The following is a 15,329-nucleotide window of genomic DNA, read 5'->3' as shown; positions in this document are numbered from 1 at the left end:
AAGGAATTTGCCGTCAGATCAACTATCTGTGTTGTATGAGGAGGAGGCGGAAAAACAGCCGGGATTGGCTGAGTAGGCCCTGTGAATTGAATTGAGTCATGTGATGTGGAGTGCTCTGGGTCATGATGTTGTTACAAAATTGGTTGATCAGGAGCCACAAAAGGTGAAATTGAATGGACAACAGTGGTAGGCCGGTATAAAAAGTACACATTTATAAATTCAAAATTTGTTTCAATTTGAATGAAATGTATATAGAGATGATTGTGTTATCGGAAGAAGTCTGGATTTCCGTACCAGCTGAGGACCAGGATCTGAATCAGCTGTGTCTTCTAATTGGGGAGAAGCAGCAAAAATTTTCCGAATGTTTTGCTCGTTCCCATCAGAACTCTCACTTGATAGTTGTAACCGTAACTAATAAAGAAATGAAAATAAAAAATTAATATGTATTAGTTCAAAATATATGATTATGTGTGGGATAGTAAATGGATGATGGTTACCTTTCTGGAAGTTCTGGTAGGAGTTCTTTGATTTTTGTGTTGTGGTTGATGGGAAGAGGCTGTGGTATCAGCTTTTCTTTTTTGTGACTTTTTGGGAGAACCTTCTGCAGCAAGGTCTGTTCGAATGGCAAATTGTTGGATTGCTTCTAGAGTATGATTGTACTTAGAATAGTAGGTAATCCACCATTCGAGACATGATTTAGTGATACATGTGTTGCGGTCATAAACAAATAAATTAAAGTGATCTTTGTGTTGTTGATTTGTGGCAAGGAGGAAATCGAGGTCACGTTGAGAAGTCAGAGTAACATGGCAAAGTGCCTTGTTATTCCGAGGAAAAGGGATCGGGATGGCCTGTGAGAATCCTAGCTGTCTGGCTGTAAAGTGAAGGGCATATAATGTCACCTTGAGTTTTTCCTTCTTGTGTTTGGGTAATCCTATCGGAATTACCTGAACAGCTAATAGATTTGCCCAATTTCGATTAGCCTGTTCATTTTCCTCTGTGTCATGTGGGAAAAGTAGGCGATCGAGCTATGCAGAACCATGATTTCGGCATAAAAGGGGGCAAAATCTAGATTCTCATTGTCAAAATCTTTACAGGAATGGACAAGAGAAAAGACAGCCCAGAATCGGTCCTCATCCGTTTGTGTGTCTGGGAAGTTGGGTTTGTAGTCAGCTAGTCGAAAACCTTCGATGTGTTGCTTATCAGTGACCCCACCTCCAGGTTTCGTCATAAATTTATTGAGAATGGCATTGAGCCATAGCTGGAGGAGCCAGAGAGGGCCACCTGTACTAATTATACTATTGTCTTGGAGACATTGAACGAATTGGCCAAGTTTTTCGAACATGTAATTAATTGTAATTAATTGTCAGTTACCAAAGGTAGATTATAAATACTAGGAAGTCTTAGGAAATTAGGGTTGGAACTTCGTTTCAGAAATACACTCAAGCACACTCACATCCCCAGAGAATTTCTGAGTCTGCATTCGAGTCCAATTTTTGTAGGGTTCCTTCCATGTTTTTAATCTTTCATTTACATTTTCTGCAAATTCTATTTTCAAGTTAATTTATCTTTTAAGCAATCTTTAATTTCCATGTTCAATTTACACTTCAGTACCTTTACTTTCTATGTTTAAGCCTTTTGACTCAGTTGAAGGCATTTTATTGTCTTGTTTAATTTCAACGCATTTTCTTCATTTCCAGTTAATACTTTCTTTTCTGCAAAACTTTATTTTGTCATCTTTTATCTTAAATTACATAATTTAATTCGTCTTTATTTCTAAATCCCATCTAATCAAAAACACTTTGATGCACTTCTAGAAAATTGGTATCTGCAAAGAGGAGTAGATTTCACTCTCAGACTACTAGATATCGAACTACCATCAATTTGCTAAAAATCGACAAAACACCATTATTTAAAAAATTTTACAATAATTTAAATGTAGAATGTTTTTTTAAAAAAATAAAAAAATTTAAAACCATGATTTATTATGGGGGCATGTGAAGTAATTTGATTTTTTATATTCTTAAAAATTGATTCACTGTAAATAATTTTATCGAGTGAATCTGAAATCAAACTCAAAAAGCTTCAATAAAAAAGATTAATTAGCATACACAAATTTATCAGACCCATGTAACCCCTCCGTTCCAAAATCCATTTCACTATTTCTCCACGAATTGATGCATTACACTTCTTATTTGTAATTCAAGTTGCACCAAAATCATGATTTTTGTCTCTCAACGTAGATGAATATCTTTACTTTATTTCGATTGTCTCCAACGATAATGAGACAAATTAATACATTAGTGGTTATATAAAACTGTCTTATATGTATCAATTATAATTAACGTTATTTAAAGAATATTATTATTACAGTTCTTTATTATTAGTCTTTATTACAATCCTAAATATAAATATCAAATTATAAAAAAAAAATATTAATATATAATTTGGTTGATATTTAAGGATATGTTATTATAATTAATATGTAAGAGGCATTAAAAATATAATAAGTAAAGTGACAAGAGAGTGAGATAAAAAATTAAAATGTAAATAAATTATATAAATAAAATTAATTTTAAAAAATTTTGATTATTTATAGCTAAAATATTTTAGTTTCTAAATTTTTTCTATACTTTTATATATATATATATATATATATTCTTATTTTAAAAAAAATAAAACTTATTTTATTTAATATTTATTAATTATTATAATATTTAATAAATATTAAATAAAATAAATTTTAATTATTTTTAGTTAATATTTTTTAGTTATTAAATATTTTTGTTTATTTTTATTAATATTTAGCACGTTTAAATAAGAGGTCTCATAAAGTTTAGTGTAATAAATTATGTGTTTAAATTTGTGAAGTTCACGTGCATCAATTTTGACAGGACACATGTAACAACTCTAATTTTTATATTAACATAATTTTTTTAAAATAATATTTTAAAATGATTAATTTTATTTTGACAAGTCAATTTTATAATATAATTTTATTGTTATATTATTTATTTATTTTATTTACTCTAACTATAATGGAGCCTAGATAATAATATATATTAATATTATTATCAAATTTGATTTTTGTCGATATAAATAATTATCAATATTTTTTGATGAATTTAGAATTATTAATACTTTATCAAATATCTTTTATCTTTAAATTACTAATGTTATTTATATTAATAATTTATATTTAACTCTAAATATATTATTACTTATATAATAATATATCTAATTTTTATAATTATTTATTTAAAATATTTATAATTTAAATCACTCGTGACACATGCCCCTTTTATTATTGTAATGCCTCATGTTTCACTTCATTTAATTCATTGGAAGCCAAAAAACCAAAGAAATTGGCCAAAGCCTTTAAGGAACAAAGAAAGAAATGAAAGAAATGAAACGTGGCTTAATTATATATGTATATATATACTCATCACACATAATAATGCCTTAACCACCACAAAACTTTCATTCATTAACATCAGCCTTAATCATCTTCCTTTTTCTTTTCATTTCACCACCGAGTTGAGCTTGAAAGAAAAGAGAGAGACCGAGAGTGCTCTTATAAGCAAGCTACCGTGAATCTTCTGACTCTTATACGTAACTTCAATAAAAAATTTAATTCGATAAAAGTGTTTGTATCTATTTTTTTTATGTGCTGATGTCATTTTTATTTGGTAAAAATTGACAGCGACGTAATTCTTCTTCTCCTTGAGTTCAGTTAATTGAAATTTTAAGAGATACAGACGATTTCTGACATTTTTTCTTCTTCAATAGTTCGATCAAAAAACTTCTCCAAAATTTTCGTTGATTTTGAATTCATACGAAGGTAGGATTTGGTAACTTTACAATAATTAAATATGAATTTGATAAGTGAATGTTGATTTGATTGATTACTGTTTGAGTTTGATTAAGTTTACGTTAAAATTTTGTGAAATTATTGTCGTTGTTTGTGAATTGCGATTCAACCGTGCAGAACAGCCCAGCTGTGATTATTTTGATGATTTTGGGGTTGTTGTGAATGAGAATTATAGATTAAAATTGATAAGGTTTGATGGTCGAGGGATTAAACTAAAAGCTATGAAAAATTGGTAACCGAAAAACTCGAAAACGGATTAAAATACAAGTAATCTTTTGAAAGGAAAGGGTAAGAGTTTCAGTTTTGGTATAAAAGAAAGATTAGTAATTACATTTTATTTTTGAAGGGTAACATAAAAATCGAGGTATAATTTGCAATTGTATAAGTTTTCGGATATTTTGGGTAATAAGTAAAGTTCAGGGGTAAGATGGATATTTTATAAAAGTTCAAGTTATTTTTATAAATATGAAAATAAGTGAGGGTTCAAATATAATTTTATAATTGAGGTTGAAAATAGAATATTAAAAAGTTCGTGATTTAGAAAGTAATTAATAAAAATTTAAAAATAAGGTTTTATAAACTAAGTTTTAAAAGAAGATTATAAATATTATTTTAAATACTTCTTTAAAATTACTCATTTATATTAAAATAAATTATTATTATAATTAATATTTATTAAAGATATTATTTTGTAAGAATATTATAATGTATAATATTAATGAGAAAGCATGCAAGCAGAGTAATTTTAAAAGCTTTAAAGAACGTAGACTTAATTAAAGAATTTTATAATTCTTTTTCATAAGACACTTAGGGAGAGGCGAGGGAAAAATGCGAAAATAATTTATATTATGGAATAATAGGAAAGAAAAGAAGAAGAAAGAAAAGAAAAAGGAAAGAAAAATATTAAAGAAACCTCTGCCACAGGAGAGCAGAGAGCAAAGATAAAAGAATCCCTGCCATAGGAGGGCAGAGCACAGAAAAGAAAAGAAAGAAAGAATGAAAAGAAAAGGAGATAAGTAGAGATATTGTTTGGCATTGAGGACGAGTTGAGATGATTGTGTACTGCCTGAAAATGAGTAGAGATATGGTGGTGACTCCACCGAAATTTACTTTCCAGAGATACATCAGTCAATCCAGGGGATGGTCGCACCTGTAAGACAAAGGCTGCTTATAGAGGTGAATGTTGTAGAAAGTTTAGAGAATGGGGGGTTAAATCTATGACCTTCTTTTAAGTTACTGAAATAACCCTTTAAAACAAACTTTCAATTCTGATTCTGTTTGAACTCAGCAGCGAAAAATTTATGAGATAATTTCGTTTTGTCTCATGAATATCAGAAAACAGAATAGAAAAGGGAAGAGAGTAGCTAACACCATCATGTATCCTGGTTCAGTTGCCTTGTGCAATGTAACCTACATCCAGTCTCCACCACAACTGTGGTTGAATTTCCACTATAGTTAAAGTATTACATACACCAATTCCACAGGATTGACACAATCCTTTCTCTCTCAAGTTCTAACCTAACTTGACTTGGTTATGCCAATACCTAACTCTTCACTCTTAGTGCTTACCCAACTAAAAAAGGGGTACCTCACAGGTACAAGATACAAGACACATAATCAACCTAAAGAAATCTGAAATCACTCTAGGCTTTTCACTCAAGTGTATCACTCTGCATCTTTTCACTCTTAAACTTTTACTTGAGCTCTCTCATTCTGCCTTTTACCTCAAGAAATTACAAAAAGATAAACATTGAAAAGAAATTACAATCTGTAAAACATGAAGGAGATTAATGCTTCAACAGCCTCTTTGCTCTATGATGAACCAGATTTGCTAGCCTTTGATTTAGTTTCTCATTCTGGTGGAATGCTCTTTTGACTAGGAAGCACTGTCCAAGTTGATGAACTTCTTTAGAGAACTCTTCTCAAAACATAAACCTCAAAACACTGGTTATCTCTCCTTGTCTTTAGAAAGATGAGAAATCTTCTTTTGTATCTCCTTGTATGTTGCTGAGTTGCTCTCTCCTAGGTCAACCCTCGAGCTGTGTGCTTCACCAACTCACCATCTCACTTTTCTCCGTTAATCCCCAAATTAGAAGTTTGAGTCTGACTTTCTCTTGCTTGACCGAAAGCCTCAGGGAAGCACAGAGAAACAATCTTCTAATGGTAAACCAGATCTGAACCATTGAAATACTACTTGATCTCCAAGACACACATTTGACCATAGATTCACAGCACTGTTGATCAGAGGTCATCTTTCCCATGTATCCCAATTTGGACTGACAGAGAGTTGGGGAAGAGGAAAAGAAAGCACGATGCATGCAAGAGGAAATAAGTTACCTTTAACTTCTGCCTTAACTTGATTTGGTTTGAAAAGGGTGATTAGACTTAGGCCTTTCTTGCTTAATCCTTCTCTTTCTTTCTTCTTTGGTGAACAGCTTAGAGACTAAGCGCTCTCTCTCTCTCTCTTTCTCTGAGTTCTGACCGAATAGAAAAAAGGTGAACGTTGCTTTTGGTGAAAGCAATTTAGAGGGATTTGCTTGAGAGATGAAATCAAGCTTGGGTTGGTTATAATTCATTAAGCCCGTTTGATTTCTTTGGGCCATCTGATTTCATTGTTTTGATTCCTTTAGGCTGTTGTTGTTTTGTAGCCCACCAACCTCGTTTTTATTTTCATCCAATTGGGCTGCTGCTTTGTTTTTCTTTGGCTTGCACCACTTAAACAAATTCAATTAGAAAACTAATTGGGTGAATAACCCAAAAATAATATTTATCATCATCAAATTAATTTAGTTAATTTCTTAACTCAACAAGAGGTTATTGATACATACATTGGCTAGAGAGAGCCTCACTTGTAAGACTGAGGTTGCTTACAGAGGTTATGTTTGCATACATCGGCTCAAGAGAGTCGCACCTATAAGACAGAGGTTACTTACAGAGGTTTTGGCACTGGAAACCAAACTCAGACAAAGGTTGCTGAGTTACGTCAAGAGCAGGTCGTAACCGACAGATGAGCTCATTACCTGCACTAGGGATAGACATGCATCATAATTGGTTGCACATATCTTCTATGAATTTTGTTTTCTATGATTGTGTATGTGTTGTGTTTGTTTCTCTTTTTGTTCTTTAGTTATTATGTTTGTTGCCTGTTTCGATTGTTGCTGCTGATTGGGTATAGTATTAAAACGGACTTAACTAACCACCCCGACCCTACTAAGAACTTCCCAGTTCTTACCCCTATTCTTCCCCTCCAGATGGAAACATGAACCCTAGTCAAGATCACCCCAATATGTACGAGGATCCAGAGAAGGATATGAAGGTGATAGAGATCTCGTCTTTTGGTTGCAATGATTGATCAGAGACAGTAAGATTTGATAGCGTGTTTTGGGTGGCGCCTTCAGTTTGGCGTAGGAATTTTGGTTTATTCTCTTACTTTTGGATAGATCCACTGAGAGATTAGGAGCTGTAAATACTGGATAGGCTAGTTTCGGGCGCCAGTTTAGGGGCTTCCTATATGAATCAGGGGCCGGAGTGTTGATTATGTATATAGTAACAAGATATGAAGAGTTGTACGCTAACTTATGGTATATATGACAGTACTTTTATATGTATGTTTTACTTAATTCTTTGTTATAGCTTGTGTATGTTTAATTAGTTGCTCTCGCAAATCTTTTTATAAAGTAAAAATTTTTCCAAAAATTTGATAGTGCGCTAATACGATTACAGACTTAATAATAAATAGTTAACATTTTGGATGAGCAAGTTGGTAACACTCGATTTTCAATATGATCATGATATACTGAGAATTAAGTCGTTACAACACAAGATATAAAAATTAAGCAATAAATTTGCACATTTAAATTTTAAAACTACAAAAGCAAAATTTATGTTAACTTAGCTGGTTATTGAATATTTTTTTTTATTCTCCATATTTATCCTTTAGTATATATTTACAAAGGGTTTAATTTGGCTTTCTTTTTCAATGAACTATACACATATAATGTTATAATATTCACAAATTCCACTTTCTTTTTGTTCCTTCAATTTTTAATTGCTTACTTGGTTAAGTTGTGAAAGCTCTAAGTTTCACGTCTTGTTTTCTTCCCCAAATATAAAAAGTTGTTTTGAATCATTGTTTTATTTTTTGGTGAATATTTTAGTCACCTAGGTTACATATCAAATCTTTGTAGTTTATTATTGCACTTTTTTTTATAATAAATTATATGAACTATCATACATTTCTTAATCTATAAGAAAGCAGACCTTACCTTATATGTTTATAATTATATTTGTGCCTATATTGTATTTGTAGTTGCCGCTCTGGACTACGAGGTTTAAAGAAACCAACGAGACAAGGACCCGTGTTTACCACGCACAACCTTAATTCTGTACAAAGTCATTTCAATTTAGAGGTTATTCAAGTGATATGAAATTTCCGGTTTGCTTTTTATGATATTTTATTAATTTGTAAAGTAAATGTTTTTATGAAAATATTTTTATATGAAAATATTAAACATATTTAATTAAATAAGTTAAATAATTTAATAATTTAAATGTTATTTTTAAATAAATATATTTTTATGTGACTATCCACCTATTTATGTGTAACGAATGATATAAATTCATCATAAATCAGTTAATTCATACCATTATCATATTAGCAACTTTTTTAAAATTTATTATCTCTATTTATACATATATACCATTATGATATTTTACACAAAGTAATGAGATACTAGAAAGTAAACAAATTGAACTTATGTGCTAACTAATATTAAACATGATAAAGTTCTTACTTCTTAGTGATGCATATATTTCGATACCTTTTTATATGGAACATTATTAGAAAGAAAAAAAAAAGGTAGCTACTAAAAGATTATATTAATTGCGACTATGATCCTCATGAGAGGAATAAAATCAAACATTATTGCAGACTTGGTGCGCCTAAGAAATCCCTCCCGATTCTATTTCCTTTCTATTTGAACATTTCAAATTCTTTGAATATGCATCAGATTGATACCAACTGGACTTTGAGTAGGAGCGAGAGAATTAAATAATGAATGGAAGAACTATATGAGGAAAAAAAAACAAAAACATATATTCCAATTAAAGAGAAATAATGTTTAAAATGAGTCGTTGTCATAAAGGGGAGTTTTGGTTGTGTGTTGAAGGGGTCTTACTAAAAATAATTTCAATTATGCTTTCTGTGGTGTATGGAGTTCATACAAGAGAAGAGAAATTTGTTGTGTAGGAGAAATTGAGTTATATTGCAGACTTATGTCAGCCTTTATGGGAGACTTCAACGAGATTGTGCAGGTGGAGGGGAGAATGGATGCTGTCAGATTAACAGAGTTTTAGTAAGAATTGATAAAAGAAGATATGCAACTGGTGGACTTTCGCTTAGCGATCTTACAATTGGATTGACAGAGTTTTAATAAGATTGGAGTGGTTGAAGATATTTTCACGAGTACAAAATTAGGAGTACAAAATCAGGAATACACTATAAGAAGGAGGAGAACAAAAAATAGTTGACGAGTTTCTTTGCAATTTTTTTCTTTTTTAACTTTTCTATTTGCTTGTTGTTGTTCTTACTCCACTTATTGTGTTGAGCTCTCTTGTTCAAAAAAAGACTATTCACCTATTCAAGAGTTCTAAGATTTCCGTCTCAAATAAAAAGAAAACAGAGTTCTAAGATTTGAGAAGAAAACCAACATTTATTATAAAATAAATAATAAAACAAACGTGGAAAAAATTGAAATTTTTTTAAAAGTAGTAAGTTATATTTCATTAATCAGTGAAAAATGGAATATAAGGGTGTCCAAAACAGGATAAGATAGCAAAAAAAGAAAATTTCAAAAAGTACACCGATGGTATACATCCAACGGTGTATAGTCAGACTAAGTATAAGTTAGAAGAAAGAGAATAATAAGGTGAGTGATCGAAGTGCAGCCTTCAAAGACTAACTAGTTGCGTATTTTCTAGCAATGCCAGCAAATGATGGCAAGTAATTGAGGGTTTCGGCCAATATTCTTCAATGAGTTAATCATCTCCATTGCTACAATCCACTATGTCCAGAAATTATCAAAGCTCTGCGAGGAAAGACAGTCTCTAAGAGAATTTTAAGACCATACTACTTTACTTGTAAAGCAGTAGAGCAAACAGTGAGTGATTGTTTCTGTTGCTTCTTGACAGCAGGGACATGTTGGCAATATAGATGGGTAGCGGTGGTGGATCTGAGCAAGGACCGGAAGACGGTCATATAGAGCTTTCCAAATAAAGATCTTAACTTTGCGGGGCAAGTTCAGCTTCCATAGTTCAGTCCATGACTTCTTCTGTTGCATATGATTAGGACAGAATTCAAGAGGCAAGTGGTGAAATAAGTAGCAAATTTTGTAACTTGAAGTAATATTATAGTGTTTGGAATTGTTCAAATCCCATTGCAATTTGTCACGGCCCCATGAATTTTAACTGCAAGAATCCTGTCATAAACGTTTTAGGGAAATAATTCCCAAATAAGGCTCTGATTCCAAATCCTGTTTTTAGTAATTACGTCTGTCACTCGTGGAACAAGAATGGAAATAATCTGACTGTTTGGCATTGTTGAGATTATTAGAGGATACAAAAGAGGTAGCCACGGATCTTCAAAAGTTTGGATATTCTCTCCAGTGCCCACCGCGCAGTTAAGACCTTTTTCAACTATCTTTCGGCCTTCAATATGCTCCTTTATCCCCAAGAAGGTAAGACTCTAGTTTCTGTAGTTATAGCTTTACCATTTCTAAAGTACCTTCCTTTCAGAATTTTGGATAATAGAGAAGTTGGTTGTGTTATCAGTCGCCAATGCTGTTTGTCTAAGTACGCCAAATTCTGAATTCTAAGGTCTTTAAATCCAATACCTCCTTCTCTTCTTGGGCGAGTTATAGTGTCCCAGCTAATTCAAGCCATCCGTCTTTCAGTGCCTTTTTGCCCCCATCAAAACTGAGTAGAGAGTGATTTTCTGAAATTAAACCATCAGGAAATCTAAAACAAGACAATGTATAGATAGGAATAGCTTCACCTACAGCCTTAAGCAATAGCTGTCGACCTCCTAAAGATAAGAGACTTGGTTTCCATCCTTGGATTCTCTTTTCGCACCTTCTCTTTCTGAACGAAACCTTTCTAGATCTAGAGATTATAAAAGGCAAGCCCAGATATTTGTCTTAAGCTCTAATGTGATTGATATTCAGAGAGTTAGCCAATTGTGTACGAGTAGTAGAAGAAGCATTGTGGCTAAAAAATATAGCAGATTTATTAAGATTCACCTTCTGACCACTGATGCTTTCATAAGAAATCAACAAATGTAGAATGTTTGAACACATCTTAGAGTTAGCCTTACAGGATAAGATGGAAACATCAACAAAGAGGAGGTGATTGACTTTGGGGCATCGCCTGTGAACCTGAATAAACTGCAACATTCTATGTTGATAATTTGAACTTAGGTAAACATCTAAAATACCGCAGGGATCACTAGAACCATCTGCCAAAATTAATGCTGCAATGAAGAATCTACCATGCTGTAAAATCTGGATGGTGTAACTATCTCTCCATGCCATTACCAAACCCCCAGATAAGCCATCCAGATCCACAATAAACCATTCTTTGAATCCACAGGATCCTAGTTTCACCTCAACTTGTCGAGATTGATTTTTTGTTTCGCAGAGAAAACCAACTTCGGGAGAGTAGGATTTATAAATTTCTTTAAGATTGTGGATTGTCAGGGATCCCTGAAACTTTAATAATTCTACGAGAGTAGCTTCATATTCTTCTGAGTGCTACTTGAAGGCTGGCACCCTCTACCGTCATATCATCAGATACAATATCATTGAGATAAATTTTCTTAGAGATATGATTGAGATCTTTACCTCCACTCTTTCATTTGAAACTTATCATTGACTTTCTGGCAAGTTGTTTCAGGCTTGGTTTTTTACTCTCTTCTCTAGACTTAGTCATGGCACTATTATCTTATTGGTCATTATTCAAGGGATAGGATAACTCCAATAAAACATTATAAGAAGAATTAATAGCAGTAGTGTTATCATTGTCATTGGGTTCATCCTGATCCTCCTTTTCAGTTCTAGAACCTAAATTGACAGCATTGTTATCTCTGTTCTAATTTTTCTGGTAGTCTTGCATACTTAATTTTAACAAGATATCAAAAAGCCAGAAAGGTGGACATTTTTTCTTTGGTTAAACTAGAACAGAATCATCCAGTGGGTGATTAGAATTGAAGGGGTCTCTCTTTTCAGTTAATCATCTTCCAATTTGATCTGCCTTAAGTCATTCACTAACTCTATCTTTCTTGACATTGTTTTTCTCATAATCATCAACAAAAGATTGATAGTTCTTAGCTTCGTGCCCCAATTTTGCATAACATGTACATAACACACCTATTCGTTCATAGCAAACTCCAATTTCCAGTATATTTTTTTGTTAGGATCAACTAATTTTAGGGTATCTCTCGCCCTTTTATCACCGTTCATTTTCACTTTAGCCTTAACTATGCATGGATCTTTGCCTCTGACTTCAAATAGAGCAACGTCTTTAATTTGTCCAAGCTTTCCACCTAATTTTCAGCCAACTTTGATTATTTTGTATTGTTCAAGTAAGCTCCAAAATTGTGCCCATATAGGAAGGGAAGAGATGTAATTATCTTCCTTATTCACTGTCTGCTTCTATCTACGGACGTGAAGAACAAAACTTTTGAAAAATCGAGAAGAACCTCTCTCAATTCGAGTCATATCAGAGTCATTGTCAAAGAAAAGTTGAAACTGGTTCCTAAATTCTTTTTTACTATTCTGAATCCTTCTGGTTTATTCCATATTGCATAGAGAGCTCCTTCCGATCCATAGTATCAATTGAAAATACCCGATCTGAGAAGAACCTTCCAGATAGGCTCTTTGTGCAAGCTCGGATTCCTTCAGTAACATCTTCCTCAACCAAGAAGATCAAGTTATCTTCGTTATCGCTGTCATCTATATGGGAATTTTTATTCCCGGATTCATTACTCTTGATGCTAAGAAAATTTGAGGAGTAAAGAGAAAATTGAAAGTTGTATGAGAATTGAAAGAAAAAAAACAAAGTGATTGGAGAAAGGAAATTCAAAGATCAAGATGAATTAAACAGTGGTAAAAAGGAAATTAAAACAAAGAAGACCGAAAAAAGGAAAGTGAGAAAATTTCATGTTGCAGAGGACATTTGAAGAACAAAGTGAGATTTGAAGATTGTATGAGAATTGAAAAAAAAAAAAAAAGAAAGTGAGTGATTGGAGAAGATGAATGAAAAGACTAAGAGGAATTAGAAGATGGTGAAAAGAAGGTTAAAGGAAGAAAGACCAGAAGGAAGAAAATGAAGAGACTCATAGTGGGCGTTGTTCTGAAATCCTATCAGAGCAGAATTTTGGAACCTTAAAGGACACTAATTTTATTTATCCAAAATTTTTTTTCTTAAATTAAAAAAAGAACTCCGCTAGGGAACCAACTAGGGTTCAGCTGAATTTCTGCCAACTTTCTAATGGATTGGATCTCGAAACCCGTCTTAACAAAGATAAGTTGATATACATGGATATTTCTTCTGCTAAGCATTATGATGTTTCTTTTTCATACTAAATAAATGACTTTTAATGTATTTTTCAAATTTTTTATATTGCAAATGTGGATATTTCTATTTTTTTAAAAATTATATGTTTTTTTAAATCCTATAGCTGGACATTTCTTTTGTTAAGCATTATCATGTTTTTTTATATTAAATGGATGTTTTTTTTTATATATTTTTGTAATTGTTCAAAACAGTCCGTGCTCCACCACTCCTTCTTCTTTAAACAACTCTTAAAGCTGAACCAAATTGTACTTTCCGCAAAACTACACCACTGAACTTATCGTTGCAAAGAATCATTCCAACTGCACCACCCTCCATAGCCACAAGGCTCTTCTCCACTCTCGCGGTCTCGCCTCTACTACAAACAAGTATTTTCTCCTTTGCCTTCTCTGGATCAATTGTTCCTATCTTGCACAGAATACTGCACCACAACCACAAGAAGAAATAGTTTATTATATCTTCGGAATTGGAAAAACTAAATTCAAGAAGTAGGTTATTGGATTCTTACGCGTGTCCGTCAATTGCATTAGCCAATTTTACATCTAAACCACTAATGAGTGGGTAAAATGTCTTTTGTGGCATACCACGAGCAAGGCTTTCACCCTGAGAGTATATACAAGATTAGAATTGATATCCTCGTCTGACTAAAAGATTGGACCTTTTGAAAGTTTTTGTTACTTTGAAACGCTCTCCATTCTCGAGTTCAATAACAGTACTCTCCATTCTTTTATAATTTTTAATTAGATTTAATTAATCAGTTTTTAATTATTTAAATTTTAAATTTAAAAAATTTTAAATTAATTAAGTTGTTCAATTTTTGATTAATTACACACTTGATTCTTTATACTTTTCCTTAAAAAAAATGGCTTTTTTGAGTTTAATCAGAATACGAGAGGTGAATTATAAAATCAAAAGTTTTGGGGATGATTTGCAAAATAGTAAAATTGCTAGGGCAATAGTCTTTTTAAAAAATTAAAAAAGTAAAATCTCTTCGTGCGATTTGTGTCTTTTTATTAATAAAAAATTAGCTAAAGTAAAATTGCTGAACGATTTTTACTTTTTACATTACACCGTACATTTGTAAAACAGTTAAAACACATTATTTTCTAACTAAACATCTGATCTGTCATAAACTTATCATAAAAAGAAAATAATTTGCAGCGAAAATGTTATGCACAATTTTAAAATTGATTCAACATCTAAGAAATAAGAATCCACACAACGAAGATCCTAACCAAAGTTTGCTTCCGCTTACATGCATGATTAAGTGCTGAAAAAATTCTGGATCAAAATCCATCAAAACAATGCATAAAAGTTGAAAAGGGAAAACACAGTAACCAACAAAACAAAGGTATCAATAATTGGCTAATTGCAGAACAAAAAAGCATTTAGTGAGTGGGGATTATTAACTAAAGAATGTTAAGAATATTGGACCTCCTTCCATCTTTCACATGCATTAAAAAAATAAAACAACAAAAAAGGTCTCACACGAACGTAAACACCATCATGCACCAAAATAATAATATTAAAAATAGAGTTTAATTTTAATATATCGATAGAATAAAATATTTTACAGTCGTCTAATTACGCTAATAATATATTAAAATTAAATTCTTAAAAGTATACCAGATGAGATTATGCACTTTCACAACACACACTATCACTCACTTTAGCTTTCAGAGTCAGAGACGACACTCCCTTCTTTCTTTCTTTCTTTCCACAAACAAAAAAGAAAGCAAAACCAAATCAAAATCAAAGCCTCCAAAAAGCAAAAGCAAAAAAGCACACACACTACCCACTCCAAAGTGCAAGAAAGCTTTGCTTACCTCACTAA

The sequence above is a fragment of the Arachis ipaensis genome, chromosome B8 (assembly GCF_059453495.1).
Source record: "Arachis ipaensis isolate K30076 ecotype BB chromosome B8, ASM5945349v1, whole genome shotgun sequence".
In the NCBI taxonomy this organism is placed as follows: Eukaryota; Viridiplantae; Streptophyta; class Magnoliopsida; order Fabales; family Fabaceae; genus Arachis; species Arachis ipaensis.
This window is presented reverse-complemented; position numbering follows the sequence as displayed.